This window comes from Ctenocephalides felis, unplaced genomic scaffold (assembly GCF_003426905.1).
Source record: "Ctenocephalides felis isolate EL2017-DRISC unplaced genomic scaffold, ASM342690v1 CF-g0.4_SCAFFOLD_00117, whole genome shotgun sequence".
Classification (NCBI taxonomy): Eukaryota; Metazoa; Arthropoda; class Insecta; order Siphonaptera; family Pulicidae; genus Ctenocephalides; species Ctenocephalides felis.
In genome coordinates this window covers 1-19,953 of record NW_020536271.1, presented here as the reverse complement: position 1 = coordinate 19,953, position 19,953 = coordinate 1, and the positions used below count along the sequence as shown (strand labels likewise).

General features: G+C 39.4%; 2 non-coding genes and 4 pseudogenes across 2 annotated transcripts; all 6 read left to right on the top strand.

Moving 5' to 3' along the window:
* On the top strand, positions 1–156 carry LOC113375868 (annotated as a pseudogene; the record flags this gene model as incomplete).
* Positions 157–1,614: 1,458 nt separating this feature from the next.
* LOC113376068 lies at positions 1,615–1,787 on the top strand (annotated as a pseudogene).
* Positions 1,788–8,087: 6,300 nt separating this feature from the next.
* On the top strand, positions 8,088–8,270 carry LOC113375936 (annotated as a pseudogene).
* A 5,298-nt stretch (positions 8,271–13,568) lies between these two features.
* Positions 13,569–13,761, top strand: LOC113375799. The gene has a single exon (XR_003367021.1). It is a non-coding gene; the product is annotated as a U2 spliceosomal RNA (small nuclear RNA).
* Positions 13,762–14,699: 938 nt separating this feature from the next.
* LOC113375831 lies at positions 14,700–14,820 on the top strand (annotated as a pseudogene).
* A 4,893-nt stretch (positions 14,821–19,713) lies between these two features.
* On the top strand, positions 19,714–19,911 carry LOC113376002. Its single transcript, XR_003367022.1, has one exon. It is a non-coding gene; the product is annotated as a U2 spliceosomal RNA (small nuclear RNA).
* Positions 19,912–19,953: the final 42 nt, after the last annotated feature.

Sequence of the window (19,953 nt, the reverse complement as noted above, 5' to 3'; positions counted from 1 at the left end):
ATCTGTTCTTATCAGCTTAATATCTGATAGTATCTGCATAGCAGATCCAGTATATTAAACTGATTTTTGGAAATTGGCGGAATGTCAGGGGCTTGCTCCGCTTCCGCCGCGGGGTTGGCCCGGTATTGCAGTACCGCCGGGATCGGCCCATAAAAAACCATCATATAATAATAAATTAAAAATGTGCATATATTGCATATTAAATATATATATTATATAAAATATATATAAATATATTGATATGTAATATCGATAATTGATTTCAAATTAACTATATAAATTAATTATATAAAACTATAAAAATTAATAATAAAATAAAAAAATATATAAAGCTATACAAATCTAACAAAGATTATATATAACGATAATAGGATTGAAAAATTTTGCAAGTGTCAGAAAATACTTCATATAAATATGACAAAAAATGAGTTTAATATATATAAGTATGAACACACATCTATCGATAAAGAAATTAATATGAATATGAGCGTCTGTTCTCCTAATAACATTTTTTGAAAAATTTTGCAAGTGTCAGAAAATACTTTATATAAATATGACAATAAAATGAGTTAAATATATAAGTATGAACACACATCTATCGATAAAGAAATTAATATGAATATGAGCGTCTGTTCTCCCAATAACATATTTTTTTGAAAAATTTTGCAAGTGTCAGAAAATACTTATATAAATATGACGATAAAATGAGTTTAATATATATAAGTATGAACACACATCTATCGATAAAGAAATTAATATGAATATGAGCGTCTGTTCTCCTAATAACATATTTTTTTGAAAAATTTTGCAAGTGTCAGAAATACTTTATATAAATATGACGATAAAATGAGTTTAAATATATAAGTATGAACACACATCTATCGATAAAGAAATTAATATGAATATGAGCGTCTGTTTCCTAATAAATATTTTGAAAAATTTTGCAAGTGTAAAATATTTATATAAAATATGACGATAAAATGAGTTTAATATATATAAGTATGAACACACATATATCGATAAAGAATTAATATGAATATGAGCGTCTGTTCTCCTAATAACATATTTTTTTGAAAAATTTTGCAAGTGTCAGAAAATACTTTATATAAATATGACAATAAAATGAGTTTAATATATATAAGTATGAACACACATCTATCGATAAAGAAATTAATATGAATATGAGCGTCTGTTCTCCTAATAACATATTTTTTTGAAAAATTTTGCAAGTGTCAGAAATACTTTATATAAATATGACGATAAAATGAGTTTAATATATATAAGTATGAACACACATCTATCGATAAAGAAATTAATATGAATATGAGCGTCTGTTCTCCTAATAACATATTTTTTTGAAAAATTTTGCAAGTGTCAGAAAATACTTTATATAAATATTTTTGTAAAATTTTACAAATGTGAGAAAAGGCTTATAACGACAGTAGAGTTAACAGCCATATTAGAACATTCGCTCATAGAACTTTGGGGGGTGAAGAATAGTTAGGGAATGGACGCGAGAGTTGATAAAAATAGATGAAAAATGAATCGTTGAAATAGTTGGGAATATTTTGTTTATATTGTAGAATTTAAAAAATAGTATTTGTCCGCAAATTTATCGCTTCTCGGCCGAATGGCTAAGATCAAAGTGTAGTATCTGTTCTTATCAGCTTAATAAATTTCGCGATATAAAGTGTTTTAAGTGATTTTTGGATAAATTTTATTTGTCAGGGGCCTGCTCCGCTTCCGACGATTTGCCAGCGCTTCCAAAAGGCTTTCGCTAACTTAAAATAAATATTTGACTTATTCTAAAACTGTGATGTGTTCCATTCGCGAGTAAATCATACGGGTAAGTTTTCTCATTATGACATAGTATAAGTACGTAATATGTGTGTGTGTGCATGTGTGTTTGTGTGTGTGTACGCACGTATGTTGGTTTGTAGATCGCGCGTGTATGCGGGTGGACGTGTGTGCTGACGGTTTGATTGTATGTGTGATTGCAGCTCGCGCGTCGCATATACGTATAACGGTGGATGCATAGATGCGTTTCGCTGATCGGTAAAATACGCGATACAAAAATTAACAACGTTGCGCGTCTCGCGCATAATTACTGTTCGAGAATTCTCAAACCTTTATTCTTCTCTTATTATAATTATGTGTATTTAGTCGCGCGACTATAATTATAATTTCGCGCTATATATAAAACAATAAATATTCATTACATACTCAAATTACTATTACGATATACATTTTGCATTGACAACCATATCGTTGTAAATGCAATTATATTGTTACTGTAAATTCAATACATTTTTCTTTATTTAAATTTGAAACTAAAAACTAACTAACTATTCTTACTCGCATTATATCCAGAATTATAATTATACTTATAGTCGTGTTTTTTACTTTTGCCATACACTTTCTCTGTTTACCTTAATATAAACGCTTAAAATAATAATAATTAAGCCTACATTTATATTATTAAATTACTTTCTGCCGATCGGTGAATGCATACTTGTAGACATAAATAATATACCTACATATAGCTGCATTACACAAAGTTTGCCATTACCACCAACTACTCCATCATATCAAATTATAATATATTTCTACCAAAATCCATTCGCAATTCAGTTATATTTTCGTATTCTATTATATCAATCGTTCAAAATTTTCGATACATTCTGTCGCGGAGTGTACCGATCACGCGACTGACGCGCCTTAGCTGAAGCCCGTCTCCGCGGAACATTAAACGGTGAGACACGAACCCAAATCGATTATTGTTTCATAGATATATATACATATATCTAAATTTGTCACCCAACTAAATTCAAACGTAATATATCACAGTTATAATTATGATTCCAACCTTTAATTACATCATCATTAACCCTAAACTTTATTTCGCGTTACACAACTTTTCACAATTGCCATAAATTGATTCTCACACTTTGACATGCGCTCCACTGGGCGTGTGTATCAACAGGCGAGGCACGCTGTCGACACAGCGACATACGCGTTCGCTGTCTACAATAAATACATGACATGTTTTAAATTATTACTATGTTATACGTTATTGCATTTTTTTTCCTCTCTTATAATTATTGATTTACTTTTCGCATTTTTATTTTTATATCTATTTTTGCTTTTTATACTTATATTTATGTCCTATATATAAATTTATTTTGGCCCATTTTACTTTTTATTTATTTATTTATTTATTGATTTTTTATTATTATTATTATTTTACTTATTATTATTATTATTAATATTATTATTCATTATTATTATTATTATTATTATTATTATTATTATTATTATTATTATTATTATTATTATTATTATTATATTATTATTATTATTATTATTTTTATTATTATTTAATTGTTTTTTTTTTTTTTTTTTTTTTTTTTTTTTTTTTTCTCTTTCTTTCCTTGCTCAAAACCAATATAAACCAACATATGAATGAATGAATGAATAAATGGTGATATGCATGAAATGTCATGAGAAAACTTGCCCCAAATAAGAAAGCAGATACTACATGAGCTCCCAAAGAAGCTTACCCGGACGCAGGCCTGCAAAGCCTTGGGATTACGACCTCAGACTTTCGCTCAGCACAGAAAATACTACTTCTGCAGAGTCTGAGGTCGTCTACCTGGACCTACCATTGAAAGATGACAAAGCACATTGCCCCAAATGCAGGAAAGCATACACCCAGAAGAGTAAACTTATGATGCATTTGAGGATAGAGCACCACGCTGTGCTCAAATACAAATGCTCGTTATGCAACTTACCAACATCGTTAAACGCATTTAGGGGCCACCTCATGAAATGTGAAGGTCGCGGGAAAAAGGCCAATATGACAAAACATAATAAACCGACCAAGCCAACACCCAGCACTCCACCAAAGTCCGCTTCTGCAGTTGGCCCAAATATTCAGGCTGGGAGCAGCAGACCTGCTTCGATCACCAAAAAGAGACCTAAAACTGCAGTAACCACATCAGGGACCAGGAATATAACCCCCCCTCCAGCCTCTAGCTCTCAAATTATGACAAGGTCAAGAACTAGAGCCGCGAGTGTGCCTCCATCAGACCGAAGTCAGAAGGGTGGTAGGGTTATTTGGAGAACGAAAAGCGCGACCTTAGACACAACAGGCGGAAACCCGGAATTCACCGCAGCTGAAATATTGTCACCAAAACCTAATCCACCAGGACTACTACGCGAAGAAACCGGCGACAATATTCTGCTGTGGCCCAGTCCAATAGAAATAATCACAAATAGAACGAGCGGGAAAAAGCTGCCCACCATTTCAGAGACGCCACCGGAGCCGGAAACACCAGTTTTGCTACCCGAAACATTAAACAATGAAACCCCGACGCGGCCTAATTTAACAGCGAGAAGAGGCAAATCAAGCGGAGGACGAGAATCCACCACAGTTGAGAGTTCATCAGAACTCAATCCACCAGGACAACTGCACGAGGAAACCGGCGAAAATATTCCGCTGTGGCTCAGCCCAATAGAAATCACCACAAATAGGACAAGCGGAAGCCAATTGCCTACCACAGCAGAGATGCCACCGGAGCTGGAACCGCCAGCATTACTACCCGGAATTGTAGACGATGAAATTCCAATGTGGCCTAGCTTAATAGCGAGAAGAGTAGCAACTGAAGAAAATACATCCGAAACAAATGACGAGACAGCACCCCCGATCGAGGTGATTTCCAACGAGAATGAAACGGTAACAGCAAACGAAATGGCGAGGGAAATTGCGGAACGCCTGCGTGATATAAGAGCAATAGTAGAAGAAATCAACACTCGGCCAAGCGAGACTCCATCGCAAGAAGAGGGCGTCCGCCAACAAACAAGAAACGAAGGAACCATCCCGACGCCTACACTGGTCACTCCAAAAATGACGGAATTCCAGGTCGAGGCCTGCCGGAGGATTCAGGCTATTGCAACACCGGCCGACCTGGATAAAGAAATCGAAGACATATCGAATTCAATCAAGCCGAATGAAAGCGCTGAACCCCGAAACGAGACTGGTCGCGGATACCGACCCAATACCGATCAGAGACGACGTCGTAGGAGGAATACGGATATGACCTTCGACCCCGCCGCTGCTGCCCGCATACAAAAACTATACAGACGAGATAGAAAAAGGGCGTTTAGGGAAATAACGGGAAATAACGAAAGAGCTTATTGTCACTTTGAACCCGAATTCCTCCACGCATACTTCAAGGCCGTCTACCGAAGACAACCAGATCCGGAACCATCAGAAGCCATGCCAGAAATTATACCTCCAATAACACCGGTGGGAGATGGGAACAATAATCCTCTTACTAAAGATTTCACAGCAGAAGAGATCTGGGCCCGTGCGCTTAAATGCAAAAATACGGCACCGGGTCCCGATGGCATCAGATACTGGCTATGGAAAAAATGCGACCCTGGCTCGCATATATTAGCGGCAATATTTAACCAAACACACAAACTGAAGTATGTACCACGCTCGTGGCAAGTGTCGGAGACCATCTTAATTCCGAAGAAAGGCGACTTGGATGAGGTCACGAGCTGGAGGCCTATCGCCCTGTCGAATACAATTGGAAAGCTATACGCCTCGGTTCTGGCAGATCGCCTGGGCAAATGGTGCAAAGAAAATAACCGCATCTCAAACGCACAAAAAGGTTTCATGCCATTTGAAGGTTGCAGCGAACATAACTACACGCTGCAATCTTCAATTCAGGATGCCAGAAGAAGACGAAAAGAAATCGCGGTCGCATGGCTAGACCTGAAAAATGCTTTCGGTTCGATCCCACATAAAACAATCTTTAACGCAATGCGCTGGGCGGGACTGGGCAGCGAGAGCATTGCCCTGATAGAAAGAATTTATAGCGGATGCACGACGAAGATCAGAAGCGTCCAGGGATCAACGGAGGACGTTCCAGTAGAAGCGGGAGTGAAACAGGGATGTCCGCTGTCTCCTATAACATTCAACATGGCCATTGAACCGCTGCTACGAGCCATCCGAAACACGCCAGAAAACTATAATGCAAACGGCACCATCAATAACGTGCTGGCGTATGCCGACGATCTTGTGCTGATGGCTGATAGCGCAGAAGGACTGCAGAAACTGATGGACACTACAGCTACGGTTTCAAAATGGAGCGGACTGCAGTTCAACACCAGAAAATGCGCCACGCTGCATGTGGACGGCAAACAACACCGAGCTATTACTACAACCTTCAGCCTGAATGGAGAAACTATGAAAACCTTGGACATGGACCAATCTTATGAATACCTAGGCATCCCAACGGGTTTTCAGAGTTTCAGTTCGGCCGACGAAGTCATCAGGGCGATGAGGAGGCATGCGGAGCAACTGAACAATTCGTTACTAGCCCCCTGGCAAAAGGTGGACGCCTTAAACACGTTCATCATGCCGCAATTACAATTTCACCTCCGGAACGGTAAAACCACGAAAAAACTACTTTGGATATACGACCGGGAGGTGAAGAATTACGCCAAGAAGTGGGCCAATCTGCCAAAGCGAGCCAGCGCTGAGATCCTATATCTCGCCTACAAAGAGGGAGGCTTCAACCTGCTACCAACCTCTTTCTTGGCAGACATCGGACAGGTCGTCCATGCGCACAGACTGCTCACGTCCAACGATGACAGCGTCGCAGAAGCAAGTCTGGCAGCGCTGAAGGAGGTTGTTCGGAAGAAAACGATCAGAGAGGCCACGCCGAAGGAACTCGTTGACTACATCAACGGATCTGACGAAGGATTGGTGGCAAAACCGAGCAACGACATTAGTTCGACATGGACGAGACTCAGAGCAGCCGCCAGACGCCTAAAGGGCAAAATCAACTTCCTCCTCGAATTGGACTCACTGCAAGTGGACGACAAGCGCGTTGAGAGACAGAATTCAGAAAGCGCACTAAGAACAGCGGCGCGGAATCACTTCCGCAACAAACTTATACTTAAACCCGACCAGGGAAAAGCTATGGAAGTGACATCGGCCAACTCTGTCTCCAACCACTTTATAAGAGATGGCAGTTTTACAAGATTTGCCGACTGGCGTTTCATACATAGAGCCCGTCTGAACGTACTGCCGTTGAACGGGTGCCGAAGATTCGGCCAGAACGACAAACGGTGCAGACGATGCGGACACCAGAACGAGACGCTGCCGCACGTTCTGAACCACTGCCGTCCACAGTTTGCCACCATGACGAAAAGACATAACGCGATTCTAAACCGGTTGACGAAAGCAATGAAGGTGCCACCTGGATCCAGAACGTTTATTAATCAGCAGATCCCGGGATATATTGGGACTGAGAGACCCGACGTAGTCATTTTAGACGAAACGCAGAAAATCGCCTTAATTATGGATGTGACGGTGGCGTTCGAGAACCGGCCTCAAGCATTCGTTACTGCGAGAGCTGAAAAAATCAGGAAATATAGTGCCCTGGCCAATCATTTACATACTCAAGGCCTAACCACCAAAATCCTGGTATTCGTCATGGGATCACTCGGGGGATACGACAAAAGTAACGTCGAAACCCTAATAGCCTTAGGAATAGGCCGCCGCTACTCTGTGCTAATGAAGCGCCTGATGGTGTCCGACACTATCAAATGGTCCCGTGACATGTATGTCGAACACATCACAGGAAGCAGACAATACCACGGCTGAGGAGGGACGAGAAAACTGTTGAATGACGATATTATAACCTCAACGAATACATTCTACCCAGCACCATGGTTGAATAAAGACCAAGACTGAAGAATATCGAAGCTATTGCTCAAATAATTTTATATACTTTTTGATGTTATGAATACTGTATTATCCACAATATGTACATGCCGTTAACATGTTAACGGCATAATTTTCTATAATTTAAAAATGCTGAATAAATGTATACACACTACCAGCTAATAGCTGGCCCGTAGTGTTTTATTATATATCAATAAAATTGTAATTTCCTCTTCCAGATATATGCTCGCTATATGTCAGTCCGCGTATTGTACTAGTTATATACTTGGTCTGACATACACAGCGATACATCAAAATTCTTTAAGATTTGCAAATGGCCTACACTATATCATCAGCATTATCTAAAAAGAAACATCTGTTCTTATCAGCTTAATATCTGATAGTATCTGCATAGCAGATCCAGTATATTAAACTGATTTTTGGAAATTGGCGGAATGTCAGGGGCTTGCTCCGCTTCCGCCGCGGGTTGGCCCGGTATTGCAGTACCGCCGGGATCGGCCCATAAAAAACCATCATATAATAATAAATTTAAAAATGTGCATATATTGCATATTAAATATATATATATATAAATATATATAAATATATTGATATGTAATATCGATAATTGATTTCAAATTAACTATATAAATTAATTATATAAAAACTATAGAATTAATAATAAAATAAAAAAATATATAAAGCTATACAAATCTAACAAAAGATTATATATAACGATAATAGGATTGAAAAATTTTGCAAGTGTCAGAAAATACTTCATATAAATATGACAAAAAATGAGTTTAATATATATAAGTATGAACACACATCTATCGATAAAGAAATTAATATGAATATGAGCGTCTGTTCTCCTAATAACATATTTTTTTGAAAAATTTTGCAAGTGTCAGAAAATACTTCATATAAATATGACAAAAAATGAGTTTAATATATATAAGTATGAACACACATCTATCGATAAAGAAATTAATATGAATATGAGCGTCTGTTCTCCTAATAACATATTTTTTTGAAAAATTTTGCAAGTGTCAGAAAATACTTCATATAAATATGACAATAAAATGAGTTTAATATATATAAGTATGAACACACATCTATCGATAAAGAAATTAATATGAATATGAGTGTCTCTTCTCCTAATAACATATTTTTTTGAAAAATTTTGCAAGTGTCAGAAAATACTTTATATAAATATGACAATAAAATGAGTTTAATATATATAAGTATGAACACACATCTATCGATAAAGAAATTAATATGAATATGAGCGTCTGTTCTCCCAATAACATATTTTTTTGAAAAATTTTGCAAGTGTCAGAAAATACTTTATATAAATATGACGATAAAATGAGTTTAATATATATAAGTATGAACACACATCTATCGATAAAGAAATTAATATGAATATGAGCGTCTGTTCTCCTAATAACATATTTTTTTGAAAAATTTTGCAAGTGTCAGAAAATACTTTATATAAATATGACAATAAAATGAGTTTAATATATATAAGTATGAACACACATCTATCGATAAAGAAATTAATATGAATATGAGCGTCTGTTCTCCTAATAACATATTTTTTTGAAAAATTTTGCAAGTGTCAGAAAATACTTTATATAAATATGACGATAAAATGAGTTTAATATATATAAGTATGAACACACATCTATCGATAAAGAAATTAATATGAATATGACCGTCTGTTCTCCTAATAACATATTTTTTTGAAAAATTTTGCAAGTGTCAGAAAATACTTTATATAAATATTTTTGTAAAATTTTACAAATGTGAGAAAAGGCTTATAACGACAGTAGAGTTAACAGCCATATTAGAACATTCGCTCATAGAACTTTGGGGGGTGAAGAATAGTTAGGGAATGGACGCGAGAGTTGATAAAAATAGATGAAAAATGAATCGTTGAAATAGTTGGGAATATTTTGTTTATATTGTAGAATTTAAAAAATAGTATTTGTCCGCAAATTTATCGCTGAAAGCCAAGGGCATTAAGGTGAAGCAGGTGGTCCAAATTAAGAAGAAGGAATCGGACGGCAGTCAACGCAAACTCCCTATATATATTGTCCTTCTAGATAAGGAACAAGAGATGGCCAAACTGAAGGAAATAAACAATATAGAAGGACATATATTTAAATGGGAAAGCTACAGGCCACTAAACAAGACCATCCAGTGCCACAAGTGCCTGAACTTCGGTCATACCTCGTACACGTGCGACATGCGGTAAGATGCATAAAATGCACGAACGTGCACCCACCAGGAGTGTGCACGAAGCCACCAACCGAGGACCCGAAATGCGTGAACTGCCAAGAAAACCACCCGGCTAACTATTCTAAATGCCCAGCTCTAATCAACTATAGAGCAAAAAGAGACAAAGATGCGCTTAAGAGAAATCCAGCATACAAGCCAGCGCCAATACCTGCGCCGCTGACGAGGAGCTTCTCGTCAGCTTTAAAACCCACCAACGATGGCCATAACAACAGATCTGCGTTTCCTGAACTCCCGGTACCATCATCACCACGAACACCGCCGGCCTCCCAGTATCCATCGCCGAAGATCCAGCCAGCACCAGAACCGATCCGGCCAGCATCCTCACGAATCCGGCCTACCACCAGCCAGTCCGATCCAGACCTGAGTACACCAGAGGGACTATTTACTGTTATGGGTGAGATCAGGAAGTTATTCGCGGATCCCGAGGTAAGACAAATTTTCAGTGAGCTTTATAAACTGACAAAGACATTGAACACAAATATGACTTACAATGACAAATACACAACCATACTTAACTTTTTAACGGCATGCCCATAAATCACGCACGCGACATACACATAATGTACTTCAACTCCAACGGACTCAAAAACAACGTAGACGAACTGAAACAGACCATAACAAAATATGACTTGGACATTGTACTAATTAACGAGACACACCTGAAACCTACGGACAGACTTTACATCAGCAACTATAAAGTATACAGGAACGACAGACCGACAAACTCACGCGGATGGGGAGGCACTGCAATATTGATCAAGTCTAATATCAGACACGAGCAAGTGCCAAACCTGACAGCGGGCTGTTCTGAAATAACAACTATTAATGTATACAAAAGAGGTCAAAAAGTGACTATAATATCGATTTACATCCCGGCAAGCGGACTGCAACTGACGGACCTACAAAACCTACTTGACTCAAACACACACGTCTTAATGGCAGGAGACTTCAACGCGCAACATACATCTTGGAACTGCAACTACAACAACGCGAACGGAATCCGACTCTACGAATATCTGACGGAACACAACACCACGGACGCACAACTACACTATCCTGACACACCGACCAGATATGCCACCGTACAGACACACCATCACAGCACAATCGATCTGGCTTTGACAAAAAACATTCACATAACATCCGAACCCATAACTAGAACACTATTCAACTCTGACCATAACCCTGTTTTTATGACCATCTCTGACAGACTCGACGTCGACCGTACTCCAGAACGCAACATTTTAGATTATTCGAGAGCCAACTGGCCACTTTTTAGAGAAATTATTACAGACAATATACGACACACGATACCCATAGAGACCAATACAGACATAGAGGAGGCTGTGACACATCTGACACGGACGATCACGGACACCATCCAACACACAATACCGCTGCGACACGCAAATACATCCACATTTGACACGCTTCCTCAACAAATATTAGTAAAAATTAAATTAAAGAACAATATAAAGAAACTGTGGCAACGTACTGGTGACAGACTACTAAAGGAACACGTAAACAGACTGACAAAAATTATTCATAATGAGATACGTGAGCACCGGAATGACACTTGGACTAAAAAACTAGAAACCATCAACACTGACCCGCACAAAGTTTGGCAAACAGCCAAAAGGCTGACGAGGAAAACAACACCTATCCCGCCACTCAAACTACCTGACAACAACTACGCCACGACACCAGCAGACAAAGCAGAAATTTTAGCAACACACTTTGAAAACATACACAGACAAAACGCCGACATGTCCAACGCAGACTTAAGACGAGACGTACGCAATTCTATTCAAAATTTTACTGAACAATTTAACGACAAAGACCTACGAATAGACCCTGCCACAGTTTCAGAAATAAAGTTGACAATCAGAAAACTACCGAACAGGAAAGCACCCGGACCGGACGGACTACAAAATATAATACTGAAACAACTACCAACGAACGCATACATACTAATCACACGACTGGTTAACCGTATAATGGCCAAAGGCCACTTTCCTGCTTCATGGAAAACATCGACCATATTTCCTATCCTGAAGCCGAGGAAACAGCCAGACTCTCCGCAAAATTACAGACCAATCAGCCTCCTCAATACAATGAGCAAAGTAACTGAAAAGGTACTGCTCAAACGCATCAACAGACACATCAGACGAAACAAGATTATACCAGACACACAGTACGGCTTTAAGGAACAGCACTCTACGTTACATCCACTGACACAACTAATAGAAAACACTGTACTCAACTTCAATAGACGAAACCATACCGGATTGGTGTTGCTCGATTTCGAGAAGGCTTTTGACACCATCTGGATGGACGGACTGATACACAAATTCATAACCCTTAACTTTCCACCATACATCACAAAACTACTCCATTCTTACCTCGCAGACCGTAATTTCACAGTTCAAGTAGACAACACACCCTCGACGATTAAACAAGTGACGGCGGGAGTACCGCAGGGCTCGATCCTGGGACCGGCCTTGTTTAACGTCTACATCCACGACATGCCCACTGACGCCGACACAACACTGTTGACATTTGCTGACGACACTGCCATTTACAGATCATCACGTTCACCTACGCTACTGACTACAAAAATACAGAGACATATAGACGCCCTGACTGATTACACGGAAAAATGGCAAATTAAAATCAATCCTTCTAAAACAGAAGCAATTTTCTTTACAAAAAGCCGTTGGTCCATTACACTTACTGACTTGACGAAACTAAAGGTAATGGGCCATGAAGCTGAGTGGTCCAAGGAAGTCAAATACCTTGGCGTAACCTTGGACTATAGACTCAGCTTCACAAAACATACGAATACAAAAATTGGACAGGCTTACGGGATGATGAATCTACTGAGACCTCTTTTGAACCACAACAGCCCGCTAAGCGTGAAGAACAAGCGGACACTTTACTTGACACTCATAAGACCATTACTGACATACGCCGCTCCGGCATGGAACGCGACAACCAAGACCAACAGACGGAGACTACAAATAGCACAGAACAAAGCACTGCGACTGGTACTAGACAAATCAAGGAACCCACTGACGAGACACTACTACCCAACGAAATATTTACACGAACAGACGGACATACCGACCATACTCGACACATAAAAAAGCTCACCGAGAATTTTTACCGAAAGTGTAGGGATCACGATAATAGTACCATCCGCGCGTTAGGCCAGTACACATCAGAAATGATCTGGTACGGGAACTATGCCATGCCTAACTACCTGATCGAGCCCGCAGTGAATACATAAGCCATAAAACAATGAATGAAGGATTTTTTTTAGGTGACAAAAATCGTCTCCTTTTTTTGTCCTTGCGAAATAATGAATAAAATATTGTACAAATACAAATATATAGACAATATTGTAAAACCATAAACTTTTGGGTAAAATACCCCCAGGGTAGACAAACCCACATATAATTCACTGTATTTTACACTGTATATATTGAATAAATTTTTATTTCTGTCTGTCTGTCGCAAATTTATCGCTTCTCGGCCGAATGGCTAAGATCAAAGTGTAGTATCTGTTTTTATCAGCTTAATATCTGATAGTATCTGCATAGCAGATCCAGTATATTAAACTGATTTTTGGAAATTGGCGGAATGTCAGGGGCTTGCTCCGCTTCCGCCGCGGGTTGGCCCGGTATTGCAGTACCGCCGGGATCGGCCCATAAAAAACCATCATATAATAATAAATTTAAAAATGTGCATATATTGCATATTAAATATATATATATATATATATATATAAATATATATAAATATATTGATATGTAATATCGATAATTGATTTCAAATTAACTATATAAATTAATATATATATAAAACTATAGAATTAATAATAAAAAAAAAAAATATATAAAGACTAATGAACACACATCTACGAAAAGAAATTATATATATGAGCGTCTGTTCTAATATATTTTTTTGAAAAATTTTGCAAGTGTCAGAAAATACTTTATATAAATATGACGATAAAATGAGTTTAATATATATAAGTATGAACACACATCTATCGATAAAGAAATTAATATGAATATGAGCGTCTGTTCTCCTAATAACATATTTTTTTGAAAAATTTTGCAAGTGTCAGAAAATACTTTATATAAATATGACAATAAAATGAGTTTAATATATATAAGTATGAACACACATCTATCGATAAAGAAATTAATATGAATATGAGCGTCTGTTCTCCTAATAACATATTTTTTTGAAAAATTTTGCAAGTGTCAGAAAATACTTTATATAAATATGACGATAAAATGAGTTTAATATATATAAGTATGAACACACATCTATCGATAAAGAAATTAATATGAATATGACCGTCTGTTCTCCTAATAACATATTTTTTTGAAAAATTTTGCAAGTGTCAGAAAATACTTTATATAAATATTTTTGTAAAATTTTACAAATGTGAGAAAAGGCTTATAACGACAGTAGAGTTAACAGCCATATTAGAACATTCGCTCATAGAACTTTGGGGGGTGAAGAATAGTTAGGGAATGGACGCGAGAGTTGATAAAAATAGATGAAAAATGAATCGTTGAAATAGTTGGGAATATTTTGTTTATATTGTAGAATTTAAAAAATAGTATTTGTCCGCAAATTTATCGCTTCTCGGCCGAATGGCTAAGATCAAAGTGTAGTATCTGTTCTTATCAGCTTAATTAGACGGCTTCTCTGATTAGGAAATAAGAAAAAGGCTATATTTTGTTTTTTGGTCATTTTGTGCCGAGGTCGTCGGAAGCGGAGCCCCCCGGAGCCCTAGGTGAGACCGAGCGAAACAGGACCAGAGCGGGACGAGGACTGGAGCGAGACTGGAGCGGGACTGATGCGGGACAAGGACTGGAGCGGAGCGGGACTAAGGTACAGGTTAGTGGTAGGATTAGGTGGGGGCCCCCCTGTCGAGACTCTTCGTGGAGTCTGGGAGTGACTGCTCTTTTCAGAGCGGCGCCCCCTTGATTCTACGAATTGAGTGTTAGACTTGGTGGCTTGTACGGTTTTGCCTTGGCATTTCCGTCCCAGCGGTATAGGCACGAGGTGTGTGCCCCCTTGCAAAAGGTAGGGTGATCCTGCGCTTATTAGTGCGGTGATCCCCGGAGCCCTATGCGACGGGGGGCCCCCTCAAAAACCTATCTGGGCTGAGTTGTGGCACGGTTGTCTCGGACGTGGCACTCTTCGCATGAGCGATCCCAAATCTTTTGATTTGGTTGATCCTCGTGTTGCGAATTGAGGACCCCCGGAGCACCCACTGCGCGCCCCCTTGGACCAAGGAAATTCAAACTACGCAAATTAGTTCGGGGCGAAATCTGTCATAGGGCGATCTCACACTTGAGTGATTGAATCCCCGATATAGACGATTTCTATAAGAGTCTTGAAGAAGGCCCCCTTGATTGATTCGTAGTCGAACACTGAAGACTCCTGAAACTTCCTGTGCGCTCCCTTATATTAAGGGTTGTTCGGAGTTCTTCAGGTGCGCCCCCTTGATCTAAAGGAATACTGTTTTAGTGTCCATACATAACCGATGACGTGTGGGTGATCTCGTTCGTACGATTGACTCCCCGCATCGCTACGCAGATTTGCGTACGCTCACCTAGCGATCGGACAAGTTAGCACTTCAGTAGCCAGTAGCAAAGCCCTCTAGGTTTAAGATTACTAACCAACTGTATTCTAGCCATGGAGTCGGAAACAAGCTCTGCAATTCCAGTAGAGGTCGAGAATAGGAACAATTTAGTGTTCATAGACGTTCCCCTGACAGTAAGATTTCATTGCGAGGCGTGCCAAGGAGCACCAAAACATTTCAGTAGCCATAATGGGCTACTGAGGCACCACAGAAATACGCATAACAGAAATGCATCCTTAAAATTCCGTTGCCGATGCTGTAAGGAAGAATTTTACACGTTGAAGCAAGCAACAAGGCATGTGTCAAGAAACAATACATGCCGGAACGAGACGGAAGGCATTGTAGAAAACGACGCCGCGTCCTATGTCGCTCAACGCGTTCGGCGAACGCGTTCCAATTCAAGCGATAGCGAGATAACGAATAATGACACATCAGCTTCACGACCAACAAATGTCCTGCCCACAATTCCAGAAGGAATACCGGCAGGAGCTAGTCTGAATAGTGTAGAGTTTGCTGAAGAAAGGCAAGAGGAAAGACCTTTAACCATATTACAGGTGGAGATGGCAGCTGCACTTAACAAAGTAAACGACCCAGAGCAATTTGAGTCTCTGTTAGACGCCTTATACACCAGACTGACTTCTAAGAACGATGAACAGCCGGCAATTTTAGAACAACCAAGACCGCGGAGTCAATATGAGAGGCGTCGCAGAAATAGGACCAACGAGTTCGATCCGACGGTAGCAGCCAGATTATAAAAATTGTACCGCCGGAATAGGAAACGAGCCTACAGACAAGTGACAGAAGAGAATTCCAATGGCCGCTGCGTAATAAATACTGAACAACTGTTTCAACATTTTCTGGCTACGTACGGAGAAACGGGACACGTAACTACTGACATTCCAGAGGTGGTTCCAACACTAGAAGCCGCTACATGTGATAACCCGCTGATTTCCAGATTCACGCCGGATGAGATATGGAAAAGACTGAACAGGTGCAAGGATACCGCGCCAGGTCCTGACGGCATCCGGTACAACGTGTGGAAAAAGATAGACCCGGGAAGTTATATTGCTGCTGCCGTGTTCAACACAGCACGAAGATTAGACTACACTCCCCGGAATTGGAACCAGTCAGAGACGGTATTAATACCAAAGAAAGGCGACCCAATGGACATATCAAATTGGAGGCCGATTGCGCTCTCCAATACACTTGGGAAACTATATGCGTCAACGATCGCAGGTAGATTGGCGCAATGGGCCATCGAAAACAATCGCATATCGCCTTCCCAGAAAGGATTTATGCCATTCGAAGGATGCAGCGAGCATAATTTTCTTCTACAAACTATTGTACAGGATGCCCGTCGAAGGAAAACAGAAGCATGCGTGGCGTGGCTGGATCTCAGAAATGCATTCGGATCTGTGCCACACTCGACTCTGTTCAAAGCTTTGCAATGGACGGGTCTCGGAACAGAATCCATTGCTATTATCAAACGGGTATATCAAGAATGTACTACCAAGATCAAATCTAGCAATGGCATGACTGAGGAGATACCGATACGAGCAGGAGTGAAACAAGGATGCCCTCTATCTCCAATTATTTTCAACCTGGCACTCATTACTTCTCCAGCCAGAAAGTAAATGTTTTGGCATACGCCGATGACATAGTTTTAGTGGCAACATCAGAAAGCGGCCTACAAAAGCTGTTAGATCTAACGCTGGAAATTTCAGATTGGGCAGGACTAAAATTCAATCCAAATAAGTGCGCCACTCTACATGTGGATGGCAAAAATCACGCGGCCTCGCCTACCAAGTTTCGGTTAGGCAGCAATGAATTAAAATCCCTGACCAGCGAAGAAAGCTACGAATATTTGGGCGTCCCCACGGGATTCCAGACATTTAGATCGGCGGAAGATGTCATTGAAAATATGATGAAACATTTGGACAGAATCGACAAGGCACCATTGGCACCATGGCAAAAATTTGACGCAGTTAATACCTTTATCGTGCCGCAGATTGAATTCCACCTGCGCAACGGAAGTGTGGCAAAGAAAGCGCTAAATAGCTATGATAAAAAAGTCAAAAAATGCGCCAAAAAATGGGCTAATCTCCCTCAGAGAGCAAGTGCGGAGATACTGTACATTCCGTACAAGGAAGGAGGCTTTAACATGTTGCCCACAAGCGTGCTTGCCGACATTGCACAGATAGTCCACGCCACAAGAATTATGACATCGAGGGATGAAGCACTAGCAAAGTCAAGCTTGGACGCACTGAAAGAAGTTGTACGAAAAAGAACCGGAACAGAACCGACAACACAACTGATGACGGAATACTTAAATTCCTCATTTGAAGGCGTACTAGGCAAACCGGCGAACGATATCACGTCTGTGTGGTCAAGAGTAAGGGCGGCTGTACGCCGACTAAAAATGAAAATAAATGTCCGGCTAGAACTCGAAGCACTGTATGTGGACGATGAGAAGGTTGAAAGAAAGAATGCCGAAATGAAACTCAGAACTGCGGCGAGAAAATTCTACCTGAAGCAGCTACTGGCTAAGCCCGACCAAGGGAAAGCATTTGATATTATTTCAGCGTATAACTCATCGAACCACTTCATGCGGGATGGAAAGTTTACGCGATTTGCAGAGTGGAGGTTCGTACACAGAGCGAGGCTGAATGTCGTGCCCCTCAATGGTTGCAGAAGACATGGGCAAGGCGATAAAAAGTGTCGCAGATGCGGAGATTCCAACGAGACCTTACCTCATGTACTAAATCACTGCCGCCCCCACTTCACTACAATGACGAAGCGGCATGATGCGATTGTGAACCGGCTCGTTAAAGCTGCCAAGAAGCCCGACGATGGTATTATATACAAAACCAGCAGATACCTGGATACTCTGGACTCGAAAGGCCTGATATTGTGATAGTTGACGAAGGCAAAAAAGAAGTCAAAATCGTCGACGTCACGGTGGCCTTCGAAAATAAGAAGGCAGCATTTGAGAAGGCACGAGCTGAGAAAATCCGAAAATACTCAGCACTGGCAGAATACTTCAAAAAGAAAGAATATAAACGGAACTGAATGCTTTCGTGCTTGGGTCCCTCGGAGGATACTCCCCAGAGAATGTGGGAACATTGATATCACTAGGAATAGGGAAGAAATACTGTGTACTAATGAAAAAGCTAATGGTTAGCGACACGATCAGATGGTCCCGAGATATTTACATCGAACACATAACGGGCCACAGACAGTACACAAGCTAAATATTTATGTCCGCCCTCCACAGGAATAACAGCTATTAAAATAGCACCACTTAATAAAATCATTGATATAATGGCATGTTACTAATTATATTAACTTGCATTTCATAACTTGCATGTATACTAACTTAAGCTCACTTAGTTTACTATTACTAATAAGTACTAACTTTGCATGTTATAAACTTATTAAGTTGAATGATAACTCTTAAACTAACCTTAATCCTTTAGATCTATATGTATACTAACCCTAAGCTTAAGTAGTTTACTGATTACAATTACTAGATAATAACTAATTATTTTGCATGCTATTCTAACAACATAATATTAAGTTGCACGATAACTTTCACTTATCTAACCTTAATATGTATTAATTGGCATGTATACTAATATTAATCTTAACCTCTTATATATTATTGGTGTTGGTGCTTAAGTATCGAATATTAACCTCTAGAAATAATTGAAGTTGCATGTGCTATGAATAATGGCTTGCGCATGAAATTATGCAACCAGTACTGAAATATGTATAAATAACCTAAATGTTCCAGTTATTTTCAACTGAACATATCTAATTTTTTACCTTCCATTCCAGACATGGCATGGACTCGGATCGCGTCGCTGGCGGTTCATGATCTACGTTTACTATATTTTTCTCATATTTCAGCTTAAATACGCGTTGCCCATGTTCAAAGTCACTCAGAATTGAGTGGTAATGTTCATGATTATGCAACGGACAATAAAGCGTTTAGAGGTGAAATTCTTTATGGTTAAGACTAAAGTATTCACTAAAAAACTACAAAATCTGTCTTATCAGCTTAATATCTGATAGTATGGCATAGAAGATCCAGTATATTAAACTGATTTTTGGAAATTGGCGGAATGTCATGGGCTTGCTCCGCGTCCGCCGCGGGTTGGCACGGTATTGCAGTACCGCCGGGATCGGCCCATAAAAAACCATCATATAATAATAAATTTAAAAATGTGCATATATTGCA